We start from the raw sequence: 17,852 nt of genomic DNA, 5'->3' as shown, positions 1-17,852 counted from the left end.
TGACAAGCTGGTCTTACTACTACTCCACTCATGGGCTTGTAAAGACTGCTGTTTGCACTCGCATCTCGTGCTTAGGAAGCCAGACGTTTGAGGACAAAGATCTCAGAGGTAAGACAGACTCTCTCAGAACAACTGCACTTGTATGCCTCCATAATCTTTGATACAGAGGCACACAGACCAACACCAGGAGTAAGGCAAGCTATGGGAGCCGGAACAACAGAATAAAATAATTGCCACCTATTGAGCATTTACTATGTGCCAGACACTTTAAAAACACTAGTGTATATCATCCACGTTAAGCACATGAAGTAGGTGGCATTACCACATTTTACAGAACTGAGGCTCAGGGAGGGTTAGGTGTGACTGAGATCACACAGCCCATGAAGGGCATAGTCTGGACTTGAACCCACTCTCTGACTGCACTGGAGCAAGGCCATGCCCCAAGGTTAGCAGCTTCTAGACTCTGCAGTAACCCATACCTACCCATAAAATAGAAACTGGTTCATCAAGCACAAAAACCACATGCTTCTCTATCCTGATGTGCAAAGACCTTCACAGCTGGTATGGCCTTCTCTAATGGCATCCTGTTCCTCCGCACTCAGACTCACCTCGGAAGCCTCTGCATGCACTCAGGTATTAGGGGTTCTGTGCCTTTGCTCCCCAGGTGTCCCTGGCTACAGCGCCTTTCTCTCCTCTCAACCTCTTTAAATGGTTCCCCTTCGCCAGGATCTACATCCAGACCCATTCCAGGCCCTCCCTGGCTACTCTGGTCCTTACTGATCCCTACGGCTCCATCAGTTTACAGTCCTTAGATTGTCTGCCGGTGACAAAGCTGTCTGCTTTTGTCTAAACCACTTGCCTGATTGATGAAGACGACAATTCTAATTTACATAATGTGCTTTTTACATGAAACTGTTCTACGAGGTTTGTGTTATATGCAGGTCCATGGGAATGAATCGAATGAGTAGAGACAGTCCCAGCTCACAGAGTATTTCTCTTCTCCTCCATCTTATCCCGGGCCACTCTGGTTGTGTTACAAATGCCACATCCCTATACACTCCAGGAAGGGACCTAGAAAGAACAGGGAAGTGTGGGCATGTGCCCCGCAGGGTCCAGAGGGCTTCTCGGTGCTATTTCTCTGTCCAGAAATAGGAGGTTTACCACCTGGTCTTTCTTTTCTTTTGTTTTTAAAACAGCTTTAATTCTCTGTGGCTCTACATACAGGACAATTTCAATAAAAAGCACCATTGCTCTGCTCCAGGTCAGTGGAGGATGTTTAAAGGTTAGGACGTCGGGGGCCATTCTCTCAAGTGCATGGAGTATGCAAAACAGAAAGGCGAAAAGCCGGCAGCAGGGTGCTGTGATGTGGAACAGTGCCGACTCCGAATCCCAAAAAAGCCTTTCAAATGTATACCTATGTGTGGAGCTGCTTACACACAACAAGCAAAAGACAAAGATATATTTGCTTCTCACCCAAATTTAATCCTTTGACAATAGATAATAATGAAATGAGTTTTTTTCTCTTCACTTCCAGGATGGTGCAGCTTCTAAATGCACTTTGGGGCTCATCTTATTGTAGTGTAACATTCCAACTCAGGGTAAATAAATGAGAAATACTGTGAAAGAATCTTGCTTCTGGGGTTGCCGCAGAATCACACATCCTACTTTGTCTACCCCACTTCCTCTCTGGCCTTCAGGCAACTGATGATTATGGTCTCCTGTGATTTCCCCTCCTATGACCTGTCTGCTCCACTGTCAGTCACTCAAAACACTCACCCTTGCTATCGTGAAACAAACACCAGGCTTCTCTTTTCCGTAGACCTCAGACACCTAATCAGCACAAAGTTATCACACTTTTGAAAATCTCACATAGCACCTAGCTATGCTGGTGTTTACTAAATGTTTGCATCTTCATTAAGTGAAATGTGGGATTCAAGTGGCAGCACAGGGCCGTGATTCAGATCATGGGCTCTGCAGGGTCACTCACCAGGGTTTGAGCCCGTGACCCTAGCCAAGTATGGGACCTTGGACAAAATGTTTAACTTGTCTCACTCTCAGAGTCTCCAACTGTAGAATGTAGATGTAAGAAATAATTGAGATAATATTATTGTATACAGAGGTACTTTACACAATTTATGGCCTTTCGTAAACCATCAGTAATTGGTAGTGATCATGATGAATTGTGTTATTTTCTGTGAAAAGCCAGAACTACATCAACAGACCAGGTAGCCTGGCAAGGAATCAGAGGAAGAAAAGATTCTCTCTGAGGGTCAGTGCTAAGCCGATTGTCAGCTCAAGAGACAGGGCTGGAACTAGTGACAGACTCTGGATTTAACAAACTCTGAAGTAAAAAAAAAAATTTTTTTTCAAATATATATAATTGCCTAATGTGGCATCTATAACATATGTAAATGTCTGATGGTAGCCATCCCTCGTTCTTTGCTTCTCTCTCTGACACACACACACACACACACACACACACACACACACACCATACATCTGCACAGATTTAGGATTCATTATCATTACCATGATTTTCTATCACAGTGTACCACTGACCAAACTCCAACAGTGAAGTCCAAGCACAAATGTGGCAGCAGATGGTCCTCTTAGCTTCCAAAGTCAGAAGAAGCTAATATTTGGCATGGCTGGGGCCACATCTGCATCTATGGTCTTGCTAACAGGGGTCAATAAACTAACTGCCTGCTGCGCTGCAGCTGACACCCAACCTGGGGCCGAAAGTCCCAGCTGCTATAAGCCATGTGTACCAGCGTTTTCATGCTTTATGTGGTTAATAGTGGTCAGGGTCTGCCAAAGATAAAAACCAAGCGCCAGGAGGAGAAAATGGGAACTGAGTTTCTGACCTGCAAAGCAGGAACCAAAGCATGTCTAAGTTCTAGGGCTCGAAATAAAGGTCAACGACTCCACATAAAAGTTGAAACAAGCAGTAGAATGTTGACAGTTAATTATTAATACATTTTTAAAATGTGTGATCCAACACTCTGTGGGTCAAATACAACATATCTGATAGCTGGATCTCACCAGGGATGACCAGTTTATAATCTCTGATTTGTGTCCCATTTGTGAAAGAGTGGCCAGGAAAATATAAAAGAGACATAAGACAAGCTGGAGTAACAGGAAAAATCCAGGCAACCTGATATTGAACCAGCAAAGACCTCAGTCCCTTCCTCATTTTAAAGAAAGCATCCAGTCATCTGGACATGCAGGCATGAGAGAGAGAGAGAGAGAGAGAGAGAGAGAGAGAGAGAGAGAGAGAGAGAGAGAGAGAGAGAGAGAGAGAACGAGCTATGGACCAGCCACTTACTATCACTTACTATGGCCCCATGAATCAAAGGTCCACATATGCCAGCCCAACACCCCTTGCTAATAACTTAGGTCATTAACACTTTTGCTCAAGGCTTAGACAAACATTTATTTGTCTGATGGATTCTTCTTGAAAGGGAAATGATCAGACAGGTTTATGCTCAGTTCCAGATAGTAAGATGCTGAGAAAAATTTCCAACCCTTGGCATGATCACAGTCAAGGTCTCATTTTTATTCTCAAGAAGGAGAGCTTTCTTAGGACGTTCCGCTCCCCCCACTCCCCCACACACATTTAAAAAGGCTGATTAGGACTAGGCCACCAGATGTTCATGTATCCTATTGAAAAAAAAAATGTTGCCAATCAACTTTGTGGGGTATTAGGACATGGTAAAGGCTCAGTCTATCACAAGAGATAAGATTTGCTGATGCAGGCTTTATCATCCTCCCAGAGTCCACTAGGCTTCTGTTAAATTTATGCAGCAAGAACTTGGCATAGACAGACCCAGACAGAGAAAGAAGACATGAACTTGCCTGTATGGGCCATAGTTCCCCAAGACGGACCTTGTTAATGGATAGTCAAAAAACTTCCTAGATGATCGAGAAAACTTTGCCAGATTATCCTTCTGGCAACCCCTGGATAGCAAATTGTCCCATCTCCTAAAGCCTTGGTGGCAAATATACGTTTCTACTCTTCCTTTTTGGCAGATATTTATTGTTAATTGATGTCCTTCTATTCTACTTTCTTTCCCATTAAACTCAGATGGAGCCTCAGAATTCTGCTTGAAGGCAGTGCTCACGGAAGTTGCCACCAGTCACTGAGAGGTGGAACTGCAGGGGAACCTACTCTCCACTCCTGTTATCCTCTAACACAAGAGCCAACGTAATGTAAACTGACTAGCTATACTAGAATATTGGAAACGAATATCCATGGAATGTGTTAAATAGCCTTTAGCTCTAGACTACGGAGGATACAAAGGAACATGAAGTATAACCCCTGCCACTAACATGCTTAGAAAATGTTGGGAGGATACTTAAAAGGGGAGGGGCTAAATATATCTCACATGTCAAACATGAGATATATTTGTCACCCCAATGAATGCATGTGCAAGGGCCTGTGATCAGACATTTGACTCAGAATGTATTTTTCTCCCTTCTGCTTTCCAAGAATGGCACTGTTATGGTTGTCTAGACTGGAAGCTTCACAAACACTGGATGTGGTAACCAGTGCACCCCCAGTGTGTAGCAAAATGCCCACCACATAGTAGAGGCTCAATAAAAATACACTCTAACTTCTTGCATTTACTTAGGTACTAAACAAACTTACTCGGTGAACACCTACATTTCCTTCTGTCTTAGAATATTTGCTGGGGTCACTAACCTGAGTAGAGTGCAGGTTACATGTCACAAAGCAGAGGAATTAAGATCAGATGAGTAGGTAGTACCTGATTGTGAAAAGCTCTAAAAATATAGACATGATTCAATTGGCGGGGGGGGGGGGGGGGAACTATTAGAATAGAGAGGAAGCCTTTAGCAGTTTGCTTAGAAAGGTGACAAAATTTAAAATGTGCCTTCCTGAATCACTAGGAATCTACAACTATTTTTATTCCAAGAACTACAAATTACTCTAATCATCTTACTGTTTTCTCTGGGGATGACATATCATTCCCTGCGTAAAATCCTTCAATGGGTCTTTATGAACTTCAGAATCAAATACAAACTTTGAAGCATTGCATAAACACTCTTTCTGATCTAATCTCTACCTCATCATCACCAGCCTAGCGAGTTTTGGATTCTTCAAATAAACCATTGCCAGGATAAGCCTTGCCTGAATTATCTATCTGAATGACGACACCTCGTCATTTGAGGCATAATTCAGGTATCACATCCTTTGGGAAGCCTTTACCAACATTCTTGCTCATTCCACCCCCACCCACAGCTGATTCCCTCCTCTTTGCTCCCATGTTCTAACTGCTGTCATAGAAATTATCATGCTGTGCTGTAATTATCTGTCTCTCCAGTACACTGAGATCTTCTCAAGTGAAGGAATTGGGCCCTTTTTCTCTGTGTCTCCAAGTGCCTCTTCCAGTACATAACACAAAGTCAGTACATGTTTGTAAGAGGATGTGAAAGAATGAGGAAGAAGAAGGTCAAGGAAGATTACCAAAGGCTACTTTCTGACGCCTGTATGTCAGCGAGGACTATAATGCAAAAAGAAGCCTCTGTAATTCATTCTGCTTGACAATAAGTAATGGGATGAGAAGGCAGAAAGCAAAGTATCACAGACAGTTAAAAGGAATTTGATAGAATCACTGACTATTTAGTTGAGTTTTCCCTAAGTGTGCATGCTTAGGAAATGTGTTTGTATTTTAAGGCTGTCAATATGGAAAGCTCTGTATCCCAGAGTGGCAGTTGTCATTAGTTTATGTGTCTTGGTGGAACACTAAGTCCTAATAACAGTGTATCTTGGACTGCCATGGAAAACACATGGAGATTTTGAAACAGTACCTAAAGCCTTTATCATCTGTCCTCACAGTCAAAAAGCAACAATGAATGCCCAACAATGAAGTCTTTGGCCATAGCGAGCAACTTCAGGCTGCTACCAACTACCCTGAAAGAAGACAGATTGCAATAGAAATACCAAATAGCTTTTGGATAAAGAAATTATATGACAGTCCCAAAGGCAGAACAGGGGAAAATAATAATACAAAACGAGTCAATGAAACAGAACCTTTAAGAAGTCTAACATCGTTGGCTGGAAACAATAGTAGCACATGAGAAAAGAAGTATTGGTATGCAGCCCAGAAGACAGAAACAATGACTTCAGAACCATGGATAGTGGCAGAGGTGCTGACCAATGGGCAAGTTGCTGGACAACTGGGGCTAAGAAGGCAAGTTCACACATGGGTTTTGCAGTTCATCTTCTTAAAATGTGAAGCCCATTCATGTATACAAAATACACATGGACCAGAGCTGTATGGCTTCCTGATGGCCGGACAACTTCCAAGGAAGGAGCCCTGCCTGTCAGAAGCAATTACAAACTATTTCTTTCCTAGCCTGCTAAGCAACTCTGCTTTGTAGCCTAATAAAGGCTCTAATCAGATAGCTTCTCAAAGTGGTCCAAAGAGCCCCTCTGCAATCAGCACAAGAGGTGGGGAAAGTGATAAGAAGAATATGCCAGGCTGGCGGGTACCTGATAACAGAATCATTTCCAACCTGGTACAAAAGACAGCAAATAAGAGTTGGGTTCAAACTGACAATAATATAGATAGAAATGGTAGGACTCAAATTGATTTTTTTTTCCTGAACAGGTTTCTTTATCTTTTGCTAACTTCAAAATAAAGGTCACCCTCTTTTGGGGGAGGGCTCCCTTTTAGGGTGATGGTTCTTAGCCGCCAATACTTACACCTATGACTTAACCTTTAGTAAATCTGCAGAGACCTCGATAACCACTAGGTGTCGCTTATACCATGCAAAACCAACCAGACAGAAGTTTTACTACCAGTTACACAAATCACATTTAAAGATAACTTTTCTAAATCATGGTGTCAACTATAACTCCTATTATGACTTCCTTCTCCTCTTTATTTATATTGTGACCATCTCTGTGGGTTTTTTAAATTGTCTCTTATCAAATTATAGGCATGGAAGAGAAAACTCTTATGAATTAAAATTCTTTTAGAGGTAGAAATGATAGAAATAGGCAGAGAGGAATATCATAGGAAAGGGATATCATGTGTCTAAAGAGGTCCAAACTTCATTATAACTTTTAGGAATCAAATTAGTTTCAACATAAATGGAGAAACCTACAAGCTCAGCTTAAATTCAGATTTTCCATGCACTGGGATCTTGGATTCTCAGATTTAAGGAAACTAGGTATGGCAAGTAATTTGAATTTCACATGTCAAGTTTGATCAGTTAAAGCGCGGCTGCCTAGGACACAGAGCAGGAAAGATTGTTTTGCGTTATGGCCAATGAATGATGTCTGCAGTGGGTGTGAGAATGGTGACACCCATGGCACATATTTCCAGAACCTGAATTAAGCCCACAGCTCTAAGCTTCCCTGGATTGGGATGATTGTTGGCAGTGGTGGTGGTGGTGATGGTAATAGAAGTAGCAACCGCTAACCTTAATGGAAGGTTTTCTGCGGCCAGGCATTGCCTTTAGTATTTAACATATAATTATTTAGTCCTCATGGGACAAATATCCAAACCAAGACATGACACTATGGTACTTTTGAGAGTAAAAGAGAGCATATTAATAATTCACTTGGATGACAGACTGAACCCAGAACTTTCCAAGGCCTCCTGGTGTGGATAGCCACCCTACTTTAGAGGCAGCAAAGACTAGGGTTAAGACATTTGCTAAAGCCAAACAATCTGGGTTCAATCCTTGCTTTGCTATTTGTTACTGAGTAACCTAAATAGGTTACTTTACTTCTCTGTTCCTCAGTTTCCTCATCTTTGAAATGGGATATTAACAGTGCTTACCTCATAGTGTGGTTGCAACATGCCAAGAATTGCTCCTGATGCATGGTAAGTGTCAGTTACTATTCTCATTTTCCAGAAGAGGAAATTAGGAATCAGAGATTTTAATATCTGCATAAAGTCATATAGCTATTATCTAATAGAGCCAGAATGAAATGCAGGTAAGTCTTGCTTGAGAGCCTGTGCACTCAATAATTATTACTATCTTGTCTTTATACAACAGAAAGGGGGGAAAAACTGAGGTTCTCTTAAGATGTCCCCTAAAATCCAGCTTCTCCAGCTAGCTGGAATATCAAAGAATCACTAGAAAAGTTCGTCTCCCCTGCCTGTGGCTTAGGCTGGCAGGTTACAGTCAGGGACGCACAGAGAAGGCAACACATTCAGGAGCACCCAGGAAAGCCTTGCAGACCTGTCCTGGGCCCATGCTTTCGTTAGGCTAGAGGAGAAAGAAGTAACATAGGTGGACAGGAGCCAGGAAGTGTCTGCACCTCAAGCTCAAATACTGAAGTTCTTCCCTAATTCAAAAACTGGTGAATTCCACGCTCTGACCTTGCACAGGTGGCCCCCTCCAGAGCCCCTCCTCTCTCTTGATCCCACCTCAGTTCCCCTCCCAGTGACCACCTCGATCCTTTGTGACCCTCCTGATGAAACAGATGGCAAAAGCTACCGCTGGACACAGAAGACTGAGTGCCAGGCCCGATGAGCACACCTGTTTCCCCGGACCAGAACAAGATCCACACAAAACGGGGCCAGATTAATGGGAACTGATTGCCACTGCTGACTTGCTCAGAATTCCGATCAGTTCTTCTAGTTACTTAATCAGCTTCTCAGTAAGTATTAATTGTTTATTTTCATAATGAGAGCGGGGAATGTGACCATACCCGCCCATCCAATGACACGAGACTGACCTAAATTAAATTAGCTCCTTCCTCACAGCTGCTCACAGCTTCTTTTAAATGGGCCATAAGTTAGGAAGCTGTTTACTCATGAGGTGTGTCTGTGAGCAAACCAGGTTCCTAGAAGACTAAGCACTTTGAGTCTGCAAGGGTGGAAAGACATCTGTCTCTAGAGCAGGATGAAGAATGTACCCCAAAGCTATCAGGAACCTAGAAGTGTTACCTTATTTAAAAACGGTCTTTGCAAATGTGATTCAGTGAAGGCCCTTGAGGTGAGCGTACCCAGCGTTATCCAGGTGGGCCCTCAATGCAATCACCAGTATCCTTGGAAGGAGAGGTCAAGGGAGATGAGACACACACCCAGAAAAGAAGTCAAAGTGAAGGTGGAGGCAGCGATGGGAGCACTGCAGCCACAGTCTAGGCCTGTTGGCAACCACCGGAAACCGGAAGAGGCAAGGACCACATTCCCCCCAGAGGCTCGAGAGGGAGCACGGCTTTGCCTGCATTTTGACTTCAGCCCCATGAAACTGTTTCAGACTTCTGACCTCCAGTATCATGAGATACGACAGTTCTGCTGTTTTAAGCCACCAAGTTTGTAATTTGTTACAGCAGCCAAAGGAAATGAATACACTATCCCTCTGCTCATTCCCCAGCTCCTGTTAGATCTTGACTTGCAATAACCCCCCAGGGCAGAGCTGTCTACTTTGAGGTTTGCCATAAGTGGACTTCTCAGGTTGGGGAGGAAGAATCAAATAAGAATGGAAAATTCCCCAGATGTATCAATACTAGTAGTCCACGCCTAGTTTTGAGTGTCATCACTCAGTCTCTGAAGTTTAAATTACCAGCTAACCTTACCTATCAGGGTTTCAGTGCCATAGTTTTAGCAGGTATAAGCTTATATAACATAAAGAAGCTGCCTGACTCTCATAACCCACCATAACTGGACTTCAAATTACTTCAAATCGGAGCAAAAATTAAACATGAGAATTAAACAAAGCATGAATATGTATAATGCATTGTACTAGAAATCATCTAATTTTTACAACACAATGTCTTCCCTGAAGAAGTGAGCGTCTTCTAGGGAAGACAGACATGTAGATTGTTATTCATTCACAGAGCACTTATTGAGCAACTACTGTGTACAAAAGACCATGCTAGGAAATGTGGAGGATGCAAGGAAGAAACAGATGCTGGATCTTCCCTCAAAAAAATCAACCCATTCAAGGAAACACACGTACACATTTATTCAGCTATTCACAAGCTCATTATCTATTTATTCAGTGTCATGCTCTGTGGAAATACAAAGATGAAAAATAGACAGCATAGAATTCTTCTATTAGAAGGGGAGACCGTCAGAAAAGTTAGCAATTTGCATGACAAGTGTTTTTTTGGTTGTTTTTTTTGTTTGTTTGGTTTTTTAAAGGTATTCTGAATTGCCATGAAAGCAGGGATGAGCTTCTAATTCAACCTTTAGGCAGGGGGAAGGGGCAATTAGAAAACGCCTTCCAAAGGAGAGGGTACTAAGGTGAGATTTGATAAACGATTAGCATGAGCCAGGAGAAAGAGGGAGGTAAGAGAAATAGCATGAGCAGAGAAAGACAAGGAAGAGAAATCTTGGTGTATTCACAGAATGGAGAGTGATTGGTGTAGCTGAATTGCATACAGTGGGAATGAGGGTAGCGAAGGAAACTGGATAAAGCCCCAGAAAACCTCCTACATTCAGCCGAGAAGTTTTAATTTCATCTTTTTTTTAATTAAAGTTTATTGGGGTGACAATGGTTAGTAAAGTTACATAGGTTTCAGGTGTGCAAGTCTGTAATACATCATCTATATATCACATTGTGTGTTCACCACCCAGAGTCAGTTCTTTTTCCATCTTAAATGCACTGGGGAAGCACCCAAGCAGGAAAATGACGAGGTCAGGTTGGCATTGTATAAAAGATTAATCTGGTGGCCACATAGGAAATTGATTAAAAGGAAACAAGTGAAAAAATAGAAAAACAACCTGAAAATCTACAACAACATGATGTATATAAGACCGAAAGTATAAAAATTACAATGGAAAGAATTATTATTAACATGGGAATGCTATGTGTGTCGCAGAAGAGACATTCATAAAGAAAATGAAAAAATCAATGATTAAGCTGATAAAATAGGTTCATGCCAAATCACAGACTTAAATACAAAGCTGAGCACTGAGGACCCAAAGCAATTCCTTTCCTTGAGCAAAGGAAAAATATAATCAGAAAAAGTTTTATGAAAGACAATATGGCACTGTGTATAGGCTATTATATCCCCCCAAAAAAAATCCAAATAAGAGAAAGTAATGTCCAGGTCTAGAGCAGTGATGGTGAAAATGGAAAAGGAGGGGAAGGTTCTAGAAAATTTTCAGAGAGAAAGCTGATAGGACTTGATGACTTATTGGAGGCTCTGGGAATGGTGTACTGGCCTCGTCTGCTGAGACATCCATTTCTCCATCTAACACTGATAATGAAAGATAGGTAGATTGGCTCCATATAATATCAATAATGAAGAATCGATACTAAGTGCCAAGAACTGTGACGAATACTTTACATTTAGAATTTTCTGTAATTGTCACAATTCTAAAAGGTAGCACCATCATCTCATTCTATAGATGAGGAAGCTGAGACTTGGAGAAGTCACATGACTTGCCCAGGCTCTCAAAGTTTTCAAGTGGCAGAGCTGGGATTTGAACTCAAGACCATCTCACTCTCAAATGTATTCTCAAAACCATTAGGCTATGAGGTTGACCCATGTATTCCAATTACTTTGGACAAAAAAGTGTAGAAACAACCTTTATTTAACCACAATGCTATTATGATTTCCCAGGAAAGCATCCCATCTAGGGAGCCCGATGACCACAAATAAAACCTCAGCAAACACGTGTCTATTGCTGCATGTTTAAATCAGTCATCACTCTCTTTGTCAACTTTCCTTGGAATCAAAATCAGCATCTGGAAAGCTTGGTACCGACTAATCAGGCCAAACTAGAGTGATCAAGGGGACAAGACTGTATGTAAGGAGTCTAGGGAATATCTGGTGTTTGGGGGACCTTCCTACCCCAAAGGTCTAACAGGCCTCCTGAGAGGAAGCGTGGGGAAAACCTACCCACATTGACCTCTGGCTCCTTGATTTAGAGTTTATTTTTGGACTGGCATGGAAGTAAACTATCGGATGTTTCATTAAATATCTCCTAAGGAGGTACTCACACACACACACACACACACACACACACACACACATAGTAAAGTGTTTCTTCCTATAAACAAAGGAATAGTACATAGTTAAATTGATGGTTCCAGAGCTTTTCAAGGACCTTTTCTAGAACTTTCATAGCACTGACCCGACATGGTCACTATTTTCCCCATTTCTAGTGGGCCATTTACTGGCCATGCTCTCATCTAGGTTTTCTTTCATCACAGATGTAGAAAATCTCCATTTTCCTGCCAAACACAATTTTGACCAGCAAGTGCCTGTTGTATGTACCACAAACCAAGGCTCAAGGGGAGACACGAACAACATCCTCCTCTCCGGCCGCCGTTCGGGCTGCCCAGAAGACAATGCTAACACCATGGCCTATAGCACCTGAAAGGTGGTGAGAATCTATCCAGGACTCTCTTACTCTTATTCGAACCATGAATGCACAGAGAGGGGAAAAAATCAAGAGACTCTAGAGTATCCCTAGATCCAGGGCAAAGAAAAGGCAAAGCATCAACTGAAATCAATCAGTAACCCGAAATCTAATGCTTAACACCTAATAATGGGCAGAGGACTCAAAAGCAGTAACAGGACAAATCCAGTCACTTAGCTTTTATTTCTTTGGCTTCCATCACTGGATTTCACTTGACTGTGTGGCTAGAGCATAGTTCCAAGAAAAACTGATAAAAAGGAATTTTGTTTAACCACAGTTGCAAGAGGAGAGAATTTTTACAACCTTGTCCCATAGTATTCCAAATACTGTATTTTAACCTAGTTCCCTCCCAAGATAAAATATACTTAACTCATGAGTAAATAATTCTAAAATAAGATTACTAATATTTTATTAATTAAATTTAAATAGGCCTGTCCTCAGAACACTCAATATCTGTGCAATAGCTGACATTTTTGTGCATCACACCCTTCTCAAAATTCTCTTTTCTGGGGTTTCCTGACTGTACGCTTTCCAAGTAATGCTTTGATGACTCATTTTTGGCTTCTGTTATTACCAGCATCTTTTGCAAATTCCTTAAAAAAAAGCATTCCCCAATCATCTGATGAAGATTCTCTTTCTCCTTTTCACTAATCTATCTTAGTTGGTAATTTCATCCACTGGTATATCTTTAACTCTAACCTGAACACTCTCCAAAGCCCCAGGCCACAAACAGTGAAATGGCTGCTGGAACAATTCACCTACCTGAAGTTAAAATTCTCTGCTGCACCTTAAAATCAACCTGCCCTAAAAGCCAACTCATCAATTCCTCCTCCTGACTTTCTTACTTCTGTTCATGGTCACCCAACTTTAAATTGTTGTAGATACGTATATCTGACCCTTCCGTCCTCATTGCCCATAGTGCCAATTCCTTACCAAGGATATTTGATTCCATATCCAACAAGTCGTTCACATTCATTTTCTCTGCTCCATTCCTGCTGCCATTGGTCCTATTTAGGCCTCCATTTTATTGAATCATCAGGCAAACAACCACAGAGAACTTACTAAGTGATGGCACTATAATGAATGGCCTGGCCCCTACCTTAAGGAGCTTACCTTTCAGGAGAAGTGTTACACATGTAAGCACATATGTGTGCAGTGAAGTTAGAAGAGGAATACGTAGTGGATTCTCAATGCAGAATGGCCAATTGTGCTCTGGAAAAATGGAATCTGGATTAAGCCCCTGTGAATTAGTACAATATAGCGCCCTAAATAGTCCCAATGTCTCCTTCCTTCAATCTCTATTTTTCACAGTGCTGTCCTATCCTTGGTCTGTGGTTCATAAAATGATAATAACTCAGGAAAAAAATGAATAATTGAACTAAGATAGTGACAGTGGGGAAGACAGACATAAGTCAATATGCTTTAGGGACACATAAGTCTCAGATGGCTGTTTAAGGAAAAAGGGGGAAATAATAATGACTTCCAGGTCTCTGGCTTGGGTGAGTAGTAGATGTCAAGTCATTGACAAAAGGAATTCAGCAGAAGTGAGAAATGCTGGTGAAGAAGGAAGGACAGAGGGAGAGATGAATGGGGAGAGGGGTGTGAACCAAGAAATCCAACAGACCACCAGAACTGAAAATGAGCCAAATTATACTCCAGCGCAGTGTCATAAGACCACATTATTCCTAGCTTAAAGGAGGACACAGTCCACTTTTATTCCATTTCTTATTAAGATACATAGTTATCACTTTACCCTGCATCTACAGTCCAGGACTATTCATATGCATATGCTTTTTAGAGCTAACTCACCTAAACAGAGAAGGAATTACTGCCTAATTATTCTAGTGACACCATTTATTTGTAGACGCAAGCACTCAATCAGTACTCAACATAGAATCAAAAGTGTTGCCAATATGTCCTGCTGTAGCAGCATGGGTGCCTCGCAGGAGCTGCAACCTACTTATTAAAACACCAAAGTAGCAAATCTAATGAGGTGTAGTGGTGATGATCGTTATTTTGATGATGATGATAATGAAAGAGGAGAAGGAAGAGGAGGAGAAGAAAAAGACAGTGATGAGTATGGCCTTAATAACATCTTCATTTTAAGTCAGCTTTAGAGAATTCTCAAGAGAACGAGAGGCAACAGTAGCAAAAAGGATAGAAAAATGAAGACCATCAATCCCATTTATTGGAGATAAAAAACCATTATCATAAGTGTTCTGCCGTTCTTGGGCTATGTATTTAATCAACTCTAATAGAGTCTACTTAAAATTTGGCCTGAAAGTATGGAATGTGGCCTACATATTTATGAGCACATATAAGCTGGATGAAAACCTCTTGAAAAGGTATTGAAACTCTCTTTCTTTGATTTCTATGACATATAATCTACTCAACCTATTTTCTCCCATTTCTTAATGAGCTTCTCGTTCTTCAGATTTTATTAATGTGTGTGTTCCCTAAGGCTCAACCTTGATCTCTCCACTCTTTGCTCTGTACTTTTTCTATCAGAGCTCATCTACGTGCTCAGTTCCAACTTTTTTCTCCATGCAGAGGGCCCCTAAATATTTCTGCCAGCTCTGATTCTTCTCTATGTCCAGACTCCTATCTCCAAACAGTATCTGAGTATTTTTCATTAGACTGCCTTTCTCTTAAGTCAAAATATTTCAAAAGACACAATCATCATCTTGCCCACACACCTACTCCCCCTTCCTGAGCTCCCATCGTCTTGAAGTCATGTCTCTCCTCACTACCAGTCCCATTTGACTGTACTGATTACAGAAATATTCTTCCAAAAGTTCTTTCATCAATTCCACACAGAGTCTCTCCTGAATCCACTTCAAATTAGTCTCTTACCCCATACGACACCACAGGATAGCCCATAGCTTACCAGAACCAATGATTCATTCTCCTTTCCATTGAGCTCTCAGTATAACCTTCTTCCAAGATTTACTTCCCAAGGTCTTTTAAGATTCCATACTCGCGTGTGTCTCTGTCTACCATTTAATCTCTCTCCCCATTTCCTTTGTTGGCTTCTCTATAAGATCTCTACTTGTGGAGAGCCCCAGAGCTGTCTTTGGCTCTCGTCTTTATTCCAACTACATTCTGTGAGTCCCCTTATTTTAAATATCATGTATATTTTGTTGGTGCTCAAATTTATATCTCTAGCTATAGATTTTCTCTGATCATCAGGCTTATCTTTCCAACTGTTTTCTTGACGTCTCTGCTTAACAGGCTTTTAAGCTAAACATGGCTAAAATAGAAATATTGATTTCTCCTTCCCTAAGCCCACTCCTCTCAAGCATCCCCACTTGGATAATGTTATTAACAGTTATATGACCCAGGAAGAAATCATGGCATCATTAGCGCTGCTGTCTGAGCAGTTGTGAGCCTCTGTCTCCCTGGCCCAAGATGGGATTGTACATCTTGGCCACCCTGTGGTAGGTGGAGTTGTGTGGTTACTTTGGGCCAACTAGTTTTGAGTAGCAATGACATGTGTCATTTCCAGGCCAAACATTGAATTGTTCCCAATATGAAACCACCTAAATTTCTGTTTTCCCTTTTCAATGTCAGCTACCGATGTTCCAGTTAGTGGCTATCCTGTCATCCCATGTCCCAGAGTTAGGACAATCATAAAAATATCAAAGCCATCAGCCAACACACAAGGAACAAGGACGTGACATATTTGTAAGAAATAAACGTCCTTTGTTTTATGCCTCTGATATTTTGGAGCAGTTTGTTGCCGCAACACAACCTAGATTATCTTGACTAATAAAGATACACTTAGTCATTGACCTCTCACACCCAACATTTGATTCATCAATAAATCCTATTGACTCCACCTCCAAAATATCCCCTATAGCCATCTATTAGGTTAGTGTAAAAGTAATTGTGGTTTTCATGGTTATTTTTAACCTTTTAAACCACAATTACTTTTGTACCAACTTAATACTTCTTACCCTCTCCATTGCTATGACTGTAACTGCATTGCTGTATTTCCTTGCCTGGATGGCACCCACAGCCAACTGCCTACCTTCTGTCTCTACTGCTGGGCACCCTGTTCCATCCTTTACAGATCAGTCACAGGGATTTTTCTAAATTCAGATCACTCACTCCCCTGCTAAAAAGTGCCCTATGGCTTTTCCTTGTAATCAGAATAAAATGCAAATTCCTTACCATGGCTTAAAGGCTCTACATAACTTGGTCTTACTTAATTGATTCTTCTTTATAGCCCTTGAATTCAACAAGTACCTACCTCCCGGGTCTTTGCAGCTACTGGTCCTTTAACTCCCTGTCAATCAAGCCTCAGCTCCCTACACCCTCAGCTCTCTAAAATGGCGCTCTGTTGCCTTCTACCCCTTCATCGTGCTTTACTTTGTTCTCTCTCCTCACAGCATTTATAGCAACATGTATAGTTTAGATTTGTTTTCTGACTCTTTGTTTCTACCTACCAGACTGTACGCTATATGAAAGCAGGGACTTTTGTTGTGGTCGTTGTTGTTCACTGCTCTAGGTCTAGCTAGCCTCAGCAGAAAGGAATGCCAGTGAACTAGAAGTGAACTAGAGAAATTGTGCCAGCCCTCCCCACATTTCTAGTTCCCCAAGCATCAAGTGTTCTGCTGAGCCATCAGTCTTTCAGGGTGTTCGAGTCTTTGGCCTTGTGGGATCTTTGATTTTAATTCTTTACATGATATATATTTATACTTAAATATATACAAAAATACATATACGCACATATAACATGCACAAACAAAAGCACATGCACACACACACACACACACACACAGATATATTTCTAACCTAAAAGCTACCCACGTATTATCAATCGGATTTCTCAACATGAGGGAGGCTCTTTCGACCAGCCCAATCTTATCTTACACCCTCTCCACAACCCCAAACCCTGCTTTCCATGACTATAGATGATTAATGGCCACATCCATTTGTGAGTGAAATGCCATCTTTGCAGAACCCAAGAAAGAGTTCCTGACGAGTTCTGATGAAGTCTTTTGTACCAATAAAGAACTGTAAAGTCATTCCAGAGAAATAGTCTACTGGGAAATAATGGCTTCTACTGGTGTCAGAGAATATATTCATCATTCATTTATCCATCCATTTAGTAGGACAATATGTGTAGAAGCCACGCAAGAAAAGAAAAATAAATTACTCATTCAGCAAGCATTTATTGATTGGTACTACATGCCAGGACTGTCCCAAGCTAGCCAAAAGGAAGCCAGAATGCTAGGATGGGATGGAAGCTTGTTATTGTTGATGTAGGATAGGCAGGGAAGTCCTAGAAAATACAGTGGCATTTCGCCAGGGACTTGAAAACATTGGGGAATAAGCAATGTAGATATTTGGGGAAAGGGAATTCCAAACAGGCAGACAGCAGTGACCGAAGTCCTGAGCAGTCAAGTGAATGACATATTCAAAGCACATCAAGGAGGCTGATGTGACTGGTCAGGGAGAACGAGGAGGGCAGCCTCCTGGAGATGAGGGCAG

The 17,852-nt window shown here is 41.5% G+C and overlaps 1 protein-coding gene and 1 pseudogene across 37 annotated transcripts in view; one reads left to right on the top strand and one right to left on the bottom strand.

Moving 5' to 3' along the window:
- NRXN3 (neurexin 3) overlaps positions 1-17,852 on the bottom strand; it is a 1,515,532-nt gene that overhangs the window by 1,020,896 nt on the left and 476,784 nt on the right. The gene's annotated exons all lie outside the window — the stretch shown is intronic.
- LOC141570448 (sorting nexin-2-like) overlaps positions 1-17,852 on the top strand; it is a 49,828-nt pseudogene that overhangs the window by 550 nt on the left and 31,426 nt on the right.

This window comes from Rhinolophus sinicus, chromosome 3, assembly GCF_057876585.1.
Source record: "Rhinolophus sinicus isolate RSI-liver-muscle chromosome 3, RSI-T2T, whole genome shotgun sequence".
Lineage (NCBI taxonomy): Eukaryota > Metazoa > Chordata > Mammalia > Chiroptera > Rhinolophidae > Rhinolophus > Rhinolophus sinicus.
This window is presented reverse-complemented; position numbering and strand designations above follow the sequence as displayed.